This window comes from Delphinus delphis, chromosome 15, assembly GCF_949987515.2.
Source record: "Delphinus delphis chromosome 15, mDelDel1.2, whole genome shotgun sequence".
In the NCBI taxonomy this organism is placed as follows: domain Eukaryota; kingdom Metazoa; phylum Chordata; class Mammalia; order Artiodactyla; family Delphinidae; genus Delphinus; species Delphinus delphis.
The window spans coordinates 44,987,473-44,998,552 of NC_082697.1; positions in this window are offsets into that span (position 1 = coordinate 44,987,473).

Consider the following 11,080-nt stretch of genomic DNA (forward strand, 5'->3'; position numbering starts at 1 on the left):
AAAAACCACGGGAAACTTCCCCATTTCGTGGAGCAGCACAAGGAGAACCTCTTAGTCTAGGAAATGGAAGGAGGGGGTTCGGTGGGTTCAGTTTACTTTAAGGGGCAGCTTGCACTGACCCCTCAGCTTCCTAAATAACCAGCTTCCACACTGTGCCTCTTCCCTCAGCCTACAGATGATTCCATGCAACAGTATCAGCTGAGGATCCACATCCGAGTCTCGGCTCCAGGGCCGATAACTCAGAGAGGCCACTGCAAGAAGCCAGACTCTGTCCTGCCAGCACGTGCTCCCAAGGTCCTCTCACGTGGGCCTGACTTGGAACCTTCCGGAAAGGGAGAAGGCTCTTCTGGAGTTCAGGTCAGCTTGGTTGAACAGCTCCAAGGGACATGGTGGCTTGCTCCAGGACAAATCCTTGGACGAAATGGTCCCAGCGCAGTGGGAATGAGCTGCATCCTTCTGGAACCAGCTGGAGGCCGCTCGTGCTAAGGACCCAGCCCTGGGCTGCATTTGTGGGTAGAACCCGCTTCTTATCCTAGAGATCACTGACCGTTGGGGGCCCTGTCTACTGCATAAAGGGCCTGCCTTCACTGGCTTGTCTGGGCCCTTTGGCATCATCCAGCTGGCCTGCCCTTGAGCTTGTCTTTGAGCCCAACTCACATCAGGCCTTGGACAAACCTGTAAAATGAACGGGAAAAACGCTGGTGGTTGGTGGGAAACAGTGGACACAGGGAAGTAGAGGCAAATGGCCGTGACACAAGACCTCACACGTGGCAAGAGCCCAGGAGACAGCACCAGCATTTAGGTGTCACCCCCGCGCTCAAACACCAGCCAGGGCTCTGCATTCAGCATAACGCTCTGCACCAAAGCCCCAGCGATTAAAGTTTAAACGGCCCCAGGTCGGGAGAGGTTTTCTAGACTAATCAGTTCTATGTCCTGGAGAGTCAACAGTGGTGCCCTTTTCCCTGTTCCCTGACGTAGCAATCACTGCAGCCTTCCTTCGATCTATAATGTTCTTCAACTTCAAACAGCTGGTTTATAAAATTGCAGCCAAGGTAGTTTTTCTCACCACTGAATGTCTCCCTCTTACTCTGTTCTCCTCTCCTCCCTCACCTTGCTTCCTGTAAAGCATGGAACGGGGTCATGGGTGGGCGTGCATATGGGGAGGGCAGGGGGACCTCGGCTTCCAGGAGCCCCGGACCAGTGCTGCCCGGTCCTCCCTTTGTCCCTTTTAAAACCCCTCCCGGACATGAGTGGAAGAGAAGGGATGGAGGGCTGTTGAGACCAGGCTTCTCTCTCCCGGAAACCCCAAGGCTTCCCCAGAGCCCAGCCCCCTGCAGCTTCCCCTTGCTGCTGTAACAGGTCTCTCCCCATCCTCCTGGTCTCCTCCTCAACCTCATCATCAGGGGCTGAGTTGTGTGCTTCCAAATCCATATGTTGAAGTCCTAACCCCCAGTACCGCAGAATGTGACCTTATTTGGAGATGGAGCCTTTTTTTTTTTTTGTCTGTGTTGGGCCTTCGTTGCCTCGTGCAGGCTTTCTCTAGTTGCGGTGAGTGGGGGCTACTCTTCGTTGAGGTGCATGGGCTTCTCACTGTGGTGACTTCTCTTGTTGTGAAGCATGGGCTCTAGGCACACGGGCTTCAGTAGTTGCAGTGATGGGCTCAGTAGTTGTGGCTCGCGGGCTCCAGAGCGCAGTCTCAGTAGTGAGGGTACAACGGACTTAGTTGCTCCGCGGCATGTGGGATCTTCCCAGACCAGGGCTCGAACCCGTGTCCCTGGCATTGGCAGGCAGATTCTTAGCCACTGTGCCGCCAGGGAAGTCCCTGGAGATGTAGCCTTTAAAGAGGTAATTAAGGTAGAATGAGGTCAGATGGGGGGCCCTAATCCAATCTGACTGGTGTCATAAGAAGAGGAAATTAGGACACAGACACAGAGATGACCATGTGGGGACACAGGGAGAAGACAGCCATCCGCAAGCCAAGGAAAGAGGCCTCTGGAGAAACCAACCCTTCTGACACCTTGATATTGGACTTCCAGCCTCCAGACTGGGAGGGAATCAATTTCTGTTGTTTAAACTGCCCAGTCTGTGGCATTTTGTTACTGCAGCCAGAGCAAACTCATACACTCATAACTCTGACCTCGGATGGCTGAGGAGGAGATGGGTTTCCCAGAAACCAACCTATCCCGAGGCTAGTAAACAGCACTCAGAGCCCTTTCCCCGCTTAAAATGAGATGGAAATACAGAGTTAAAGACAGTTAGGGGCTTCTGGGATGTTCCGAAAGCACTAGCCCCTCGCTCTTCCCGCTGATTTGTTCTGCTCGGAATCAGGAGGGGGCGCCCCAGCCTCTACATGGGAAACCATTTACCCCAGAGAGAGTGGCAGGCGCAGAATTGTCGCTGGGAATCCAACCCTGCCACACCCATCAGCCCCAAGTAGATGAGAACACCTAGCGAAGCAGCCTTTCCTAAGGCATATTCCACAAGCTTCAAGAGAAATTTGAAGAATAGGTCAAATTATTCACATTCCTGTCCTTTCAAAACGCATCTTACTCCTACCTGCTGGCCGCCTTCTCCTTCTTTCCTCCCCTACATGCAGAAAAATTCCTGGGAGCCTCTTGAACGCATTTGTGCATTTCACCTCAGTCCCTTTCCTGGGTAACTCATTCCATATGTATGTTGCCCTCTGTGAGAAGGAGCTCTGTCTGAGTTCTCTGTTTACTCTGAGTTTCCTAATTTTATGACCAATTTCCTAACAATAAGGTCAATTAGACCATGGGATCCTGTCCAAGGAGAGTGACAGAGTCCCGGTCAGGGTCCAGCCCAGCTTTGCCCAGACAAAGCACTGGGGAATTTGGTACAGAAGATGCAGTGGGGGTAGCCTGAGCCGGCCGGCTGCATGATCTAATTCTGCAGATATTTTTCCATCACTCAGTTCTATGATGCTGAGTAGATTCTCTACAATAAAATAACTGTTTTGCCATCTTCAACAAAAGCAAACTAAGCTGCTTCTTTTTCCATCGTGAGAATCTTACAAAGGAACAAATCACAGCTGATTAATAGATGCATTTTAACGATTACTGTGGGTCTTTTTTCATTATTGGGGTAATACCTGGCAAGGGCTTACTTCATGCTTCAAACTGATGGATTTCAGAAAAAAGGCAACATGAAGAATAAACCGATACAATTTTAATGGATCAGATGCCCATTTACCAAAAACCACAATTCTCGGATCCACGTTTCTATTAAAGCAGACTTTCATTTGGTGCTACGGATTTGACTAAACCCAGCATTTTTCTAAACCAGAGAAATCTTATGACCAGCAATAAATTTTCTCCAAGAGATCATTTTCCAATCAGTTCCATTACAGCAAACCTAGGCCATTACACTTACCTCCAAAACATAAAATTACATATATTAGCGTATACCAATGAATTTTTAATTTTTTGCCTGTTAGTTCAAACCACATGAAATATTTCTGCAACCGGATATTTTTATTGAGACCAAAGCATACATATTCCAAACAATGCATTTCTATTCAGATTCTTCTGAAGCCTAATCAAAAAAGTTTGTATTATCTGTTATCAATAAGTTATTATTCAAACCATCTTTTTACTTGATTCTACTCACTCTTTAATCCACTTGGCCAGCTTCTGCCATACCTTGCATATCTTTTCCACTGAGATTTCACAGTATAGCTTATTGACATTGTCATTATTTTGTAGATTGTAAAATGTACGAGTCTCAGAATTTTGGAACTGGGCAAGGCTTAGGAAGAATTTCACTTTCAAAGACCACAAATTTAGGGTTTTCTCTTAGTTTTCTCTGATGGCATTTCTTTCAAGGATAATGGTCTCAACAACTCCTGGTGAGCTTTTTAGGGCAAAAAGCAATTTAACTGTAGTGAGAGGAAGCATACAAAAAGGCAAGTGAGAGATCATCCTTTGGACGAGTTGGACTTCACCAAGCTTTTAGAACACACGTACATAGGTTCCAAGCTGACACCTTGATCAGGTTGATTCTCGCCCTGACACCTCCTGTTCCAACAGCTTCCTTGAACTTGTCACTTCTGCCACGACTGAGGACAATACCTCAAAGACTCTGCTTTCAGCTCCTAACTTGCCCCATCTTGGCTTAAGGCTGGAATGTAGGCCCCTACATTCCTGGTAACAGCCATCTCATAACCCCAGCTCTCCTGCTTGAGTTCCAGCCGGGAGCAAGCCCAGCTGCTAGCCTCTCACTTTCCAGCCAGATGCAGTCCCTTCCCAGAATGCACCTTTGGCCTGGAGCTCCCCTCCCCCATCCCTAGTCACCAGTTTCAGGCCCAAATCAGAAGTAGAACAGAACCACCTAAATCAACTATTTTGGTTTTCTGGTCTTTAGGGCTTTTTTCTGTATCTTCTCCTCTTCTATATGTTTAATAGCTACTTGTCAAAATCTGTAAGACCTAATTGCAGACATATTCTGATTCTGCATGATTCCCTGACCTCTGGTCTGTGTCTCCTGGAAATGCAGAGTCCTGAGGGCTCAAGTTATGTGGTCCACCATGACCGCTGGTTGGCTGGTCCAGGCCTGGGCTCTGCCCCAGCACCTCTTCCCAGCTGACAGCCCTTCACTGTCCATCCCTGTGGCGTTCAAACCACCACCCACCCACACACACGTCTGACTTGGAAGCCCTCTGCATAGCCCCAAAGTATCTGAGCTGGTATTTTTCAAGGCCCCATTCTACAAGACCACACTTTCAGACATGAGATCTCTCCCTTAGGGCACGAGAATTTGTGGCTACTAGAAAAATCACCTCAAATTACACTGATGGGGATTTTGGAGGGAAGAATGTTTTCATTACACGGCAGGTACGGATCTCCATGCATAAACTCAGATATGCTAGAAATACCTTTCCTTTATTTCTTTTAAATCCATCTAGTTTCTGACCCTGAGTCCCCTATCCCGCCTGACTGGCAATACATTTAATCTCAGACGTTCTTTCTTAGGACTTCCCCCATGAACCCCCAGACCCAGGTCAATACCAAGGCTTTGGGAAGAGAAGGGGACCAGATGAATTGTCCTCTCTTTGGTCATCTTCTCACAACAGGGCGTGGCTGACACACCATCATCCCTGAACTTGTGGTTCCTGAAGGTGTGAGGACTCTCAGAACAATGGGGCTTAGTGTCTGGGTCCCTGTCTCATTTGACGGCTCACTACCTTCTGCACATCTCCCAAGGAGAACCCAGAACCACCTTAGAAACTCACAGACCTCCTCCTTCTCTCCAGGCCTTGATTCAATTTAGCAAAAGAGAAAACCCTTTTTCTAGCCAACCCCACCCTCTTCAGCTGGTTGAGGTTTTTCAAGACAAAAACAAAAGCCTGGAAGCCCAAAGTCTGCCTCTGCTGGTCCTTAACTAGAGGCCCTGGAATTACGAGCCTCTGCCAGTTAGAAAGGTGGAGAAAAAAAAGGGGGACCGAAACATGAATTTATATCTCAAAGTATTATCCAACCTCTTTAGTGTTACTGAATTTAACAATATTTTATTGAAATATACATACATTTTTTATAGTCAATCCAGACAATCCTTGCAGGAGCCCAAAAGAAACATAAATAATCATTAAAATGCAAAATTTGGCTTCTTTACAGGAATGCAGCACAGAACTAAATATGCTTTGTATCTGCCACTTAAATAGCTGGAAATAAGGAAAAGACATGGGGACTAATGCGGACTAAATAAATAAAGCCGTGCAGACAAAAAGTAACAAAACAGATTTCATTCTCTTTCAATAGGGATATTTTTCTGAAAGGATGACATGCAGAAAAGCTTTGTGGGAGAGCCCTCCGTAGGGTCCCAAAGGAACCCAATTTTGAGGAAAATCAAAAAGATTGCCCGAACGAGCCTGGAAGCAGAGTCTCCCGGAGCCTCCAGAAAGGAGCACAGTCAAGCCATCACCTTCACTTCAGCCTCGTAAGAACCTAAGCCGAAAATGTAGCCACCCCAGGCCTGGATGCTGTCCTAAAGAACCATGAGCTGGTAACAGGTGTCATTTTGAGCCTCTAAGTTTATGGCAATATGTCATGTAGCAATAAAATAGTCACCAAAGTCTTAATTCTGATCAAAGGAAAAATGGTAAAATAAAAAAGGAATTTTTAATAAAAATAAAAAGTTATCCTCTCTCCCACATCATTTTCTAAACAAATAAAAGAGGCATTGCTGTAAAAAAAATCCAATCTTAATTGAGTTTAGCTTTCTTTAGAGACTTCACCATGAACATTCACTTTTTAGAGTCCTTTGGCCTTTGGAAGTATGTGTATTTTGACCAAAGTAATATAGCAATAAAAGTCAACATTCTGCCATTTTTTTTTTGCATGGTTTTCTAAGCTTGTAAAGTGAAGGGTCACATTTGCATAAAGCTGCCTGGTACCACCCAGAGTAAGGTAGAGAATAGTTTAAATGGCCAACCCATGGGAATGGTTCTGCTGTTCCTGTAGGACCCTCCTTCTTCAGGCATCCCAGTTCAGAACTGTATGGCATCTCGTGCTTTAAATGTATAAATCCCTGTTGAAATGACACCCCGGTCTGTCTGGAAGTGGAAGTTCAAACCACAGCCTGCATTCCATCTACTGTTCTACCGGAAGCTGAATGAGAGAGCTCCGTGACCCGTCCACTTTGGTGAAGAGCATAGAAAACAGAAGAGAAACACCCTGGCCATGAATGTGTGTGCTTTGAAGAATTTTTCACCCAGAAAGGCTGCTGGGGTGGAGATGACAGCTCCAGCAGCGTAAGTCAGCTGCCCGTTTCCAGATGATCACCTTCCGTCCACGTATCCACCAGCTGCCGACTGGTAGGTAGTTTTGAGCTGCCCTGAAAGGAATCTCCCCCCAAGATCGAGAAATAAGCACTGGTTTTCCTAGGATCTATATGTCACACAGATGGGAAGCAATATTGAAAATATATCTATGAAAAATGGCTTCCATACATCCGGAGGCAATTCTAAAAGCTAAGACTTGGTTCTGTTATATAAGATGAGACAGCGCAATAAACCAACATGGGCGGTAAATTCAATATACTTATTGATATTCATGGGAACATAAGGATGTGTCTTAAATAAATGAATGTCTCCTTTCATTTCTGGTTACACGAGGGAAGGAAGGAAAGAGGGAGGGAGGGGTGGCAATTCAGGAATGGGAAGAGAAGGGGAGGGCGTGATTCCCTCCCAGCTCTGCTTCTAGGACATGTCCTGGACCAGGTAGGGTCCTCTCTCTGCAGGCCCTGTGCTCCCCGCTAGGCTGTGCTCCCCCACCTCTGCCCTTGTCCCACTTCATTTTTAACGTTCGTCAAATTGCCCATTCACCCCGATGTGCTGTGAGGTGTGTGAGAGCGAGAGGTTGGATTTGCACGGTCATCTTTGTAGGTCCAGGAGGAAAGCAGGAGCTTCACCTGGCTTGGGTCCTCCCAGACAGCAGGCCCTGGGGCAAGAATGTGCATGCAAGGAGTTTGTCTGGGAGGTGATCCCAGGAACTGGGGGTAGGGGAGGGATACAGGGAAATACAGGGCGAGGAAGAGCTCAAGCTATGACTGTCGTAAACTAGGGCTCAGTCCCCTGGGAGCCAAGGCAGAACATGTCTCCTGCCACCTGCGGGGCGAGGAAGCTGGGTACTCAGCCACACCTCCCTCCATCATTAGTCCCAGGCCCCTCCCGCAGGACACGGGATCCAGCACAACCAGCCCACCCTGCCACCAGGGCAGAGCCCAGGAGCACACGCTCTCATACGGGAAGGATGCTCTCCGGCTGAGGGAATATGGACCAGGCTCCAACAGCCTTAAGGGACATTTGTTGAAAGAATACAGTGTGAATGAGGAAAATTCTTTCTTGTATTCCAATTCACTTTTTAATATTATGGTCTGTCATGTTGTATAGGTCGCTTTGATATTTTTTCTTCATTTTCTTAACTGAGGTATCATATGATAAAGAGCCCCAATGTTAGATACCCAGCTCGACTTTAGTCCACATAAGCTCCAGTGAACTCCTACTTGGGTCAAAATACCAAACATTCCCATCACCCAGATAGGCTCCCACCCCTCTTTTCCTAGTCAACACCAAATCCACCCAGAAATAACCACCATTCTGACGTCTGTCCTCATAGATGACTCTTGGCTCTTCTTGAAATTTCTGTAAAGGGGTTTATTCAACACATTTTTCTTGGTATCTGATTTCTTTCACTCCACACACTCCCTGGCTACATCTATGCTGTTGTGAGTTCCAGTTAGTTGTGTGTGTGTGTGTGTGCGTGCATGTGTGCATCATTGCTGGGCAGTGTTCAGGCAACTCCATCTTGGAGTCAAAACTGAATAAATGAGTGAGTCCCTGAGTCACTTCCAACCCTATCTTCTGTGACATCTCGTGACATGGTCCCAGCTCCTGGAAGTCCTGCCACAAGGAATTCTCACTCCCACTGCCCCACAGCTCGGTATCAGGGGACTTATACTGTCCTCCAGGTCCAAGGAGCATTCTACCAACCCCCGTGTGGGAGCGGCATCCACCCAGTGGCCTCCTTGGCATCTCCTGCCTTCCAGCCCGCAGGTGTCCATTTGGCTTCTGAAGTTGGCCTCACGGCCCATGAAATGATGAGCCCCACCCCTGGGCACTCTGTTTTGGTGTCTAAGATCAATGACGTGGGGTGTAACAGTGGCCACCACTACAGAAACGTTACTCCTTAGTTCTGCTTCTTCTAAGTGAGCTCACACCCTCCTTGCTCTTGAAAGATTCTTCCAGGTTGATGTGTGGAAAATCTGCCTCCATCAGTGAAATTACTGAAGACTGATGGGAACCGGGAGGCAGGAGGTTGGGAAAAGAGAGCCCTGGGCGGGTGAGGATGAGGCAGGAAAGGACACCATGGACCATTCCATTCCTCCGGTCCCCCAGCCCTGTTTTGACGCACTGCAGATGTCTCTGACATCTTGTCAGGGGCAAGGGATGCTAGAATGAGTTAACAACCAAACTAAAAAGCAAAGAATCTTGGGCTGGGAGAGAACGTAATGTGGGCTGTCCTGACTATAGGATTTAACCCTCCGAGTCACTTTAACAGACTTCCTTCCGTCTCCTTCCCGCCCCCCTCTGCCAGCTAAGGTTAAAGCTTGTTTAATTAGCTGACAGGGCACTTGTCAGAGGAGGGATCGGGGAGTGACGGCGCCGTGGAGGCCAGTGCGGGGCTGGCTTGATCCCGATCTTCGCACAGACCACGTGTTCCATCATCGCGGGGACTCACGGTGATCATCTGGTCCGAGTCACTTCACGTTTTATTGTTTCCTTATGATGATTATTCAGTTCGTTGTACTTGAGAATATTAATGTTTTCTATTTTGTATGTATATTTTAATTCTTGGCTTTCATCTCTATATTTGGGTTTGTTTTAAAAGTGCAGTTAAAAAAATTAAATCAACCAAAAATTTGCCAGACCTTTTAAATGTGGTCCCCGCTGCATTTTTGAAGTTGTGACTTTAAGGCTGAGAAATTTTTTCCGGGGAATGAGAGTTCATCTTGAAAGGGAACAAGGTGAGCCTCCAGATGGCAATCCACCAGGCAGGGGGCGGTGAGGCCGAGCCCGTGCTCAGATGGCGGCACACCCGTCTCCGCCTCAGAAACAAGCTGCTTCTGGTTAACCCCTTAGGCGAACAGACATCGGCTGGCTTCCACTTAGACAGTCACTGCAGCCCCGGGGCATGGATAGGGACCTGCTCCTGTTATCACCGCTTGATCAGGCAAGATACTAAAGCTAAGACAGGTTAGGGGACTTGCTTGAGGTCACACAGCAGAAAAACAAAGGGTGTGGGAGGAGGCACCTTACCAGGTCTGGAATCCAGAGCTTCCAGTTCAGAGTTTGATAATCCATTCATTACTATCAGCCTCCTTCCTTTGAGAATATTAGTCCAGGGGAGTATTTGTACTGTCTAAATCACTAACTACAGACTATATGGACAGGTTTCCAAGACGTAAACCAGTACTGTGCTGTTTCCCCAGAAGTAATTCACAGTTTTCAGCGACCACTGATACCGGATATATGGACAGACATCTGCTGGACAGACTTCCCCCTTCCTCCACCACCTCATGCACTTCATCTGCCTTAGAGTCAGTTACTCCTGAAAATTTCTTTCATACTAAAGAGTTGCCCTCTTCCATCAGATGGGAAGACCCAGTGTAAGTAACCCTTGCTCCAGCACCAGGGCTACCCAGTATCCGTTATCACCTGGCACATTGTTAGGTACGCAAATTCCTGGGTCCCATCCCAGCGCTATGGAATCAGAATTTCTGGGGGTGTTCTCCAGGCATCTGCGTTTTAACCAGCTCTCCTGGTGACCCTGATGTCTGCTAAATTTTGAAACAGTACTTTGCACTCAGGAGGTGCTTTTTTCACATGTGGAAAGATGTGACCCCTCAGCTAGGAGGGCTCCTTACGTTTGGACACAAACTTCCCAGGCTAAGATACGGCCATGTTGGGATTCCCAGGTTGGATTAACACGGATGGAATAAAAATACAGAAATGGTATCAGGAATAATGAAAAGCATACAGCTTAAAATAATCGCTGGAATACTTGGGATTCTTGATAGAAATTACAGGAGGGAAAGAACTTTTGAAAAGCTAATAAGAACAAGAAGAGAATACTAAATTCTGGGGAAACACTGCAGAGAACTGAGATTTTTCAATAGCATGCCGACTAACCTTAATTAATGTTCAAAGGGGCCACCAGCCCTCTCACGCCACTCACCCGCACCTTCGCCTTACAGTTCGTTAGCGCCTTTCCACCTGTGCTCTCAGGGTCTTTTCCCCTTTCTGGTAAAAATCTTTGGAGAGACACAAACTATCAGCTACCACATTGAGATAAAATGCAATGTCTTTTTTTTTAATACTCCATGTTTCATTTAAACATTTTAATGCCGTATGTGTAAGATAGAACCTCCAGAACCTCCAAGAACCTCCATGGTTCTTGGCTTTTATGTTATTAATCTTAATACTTACACAGCTATGTTTATCATTCTGCCAGTTTCTAAAGTACACAATCTTATTGCTTGTTTTAACATTGGGGCTGATTTTGCA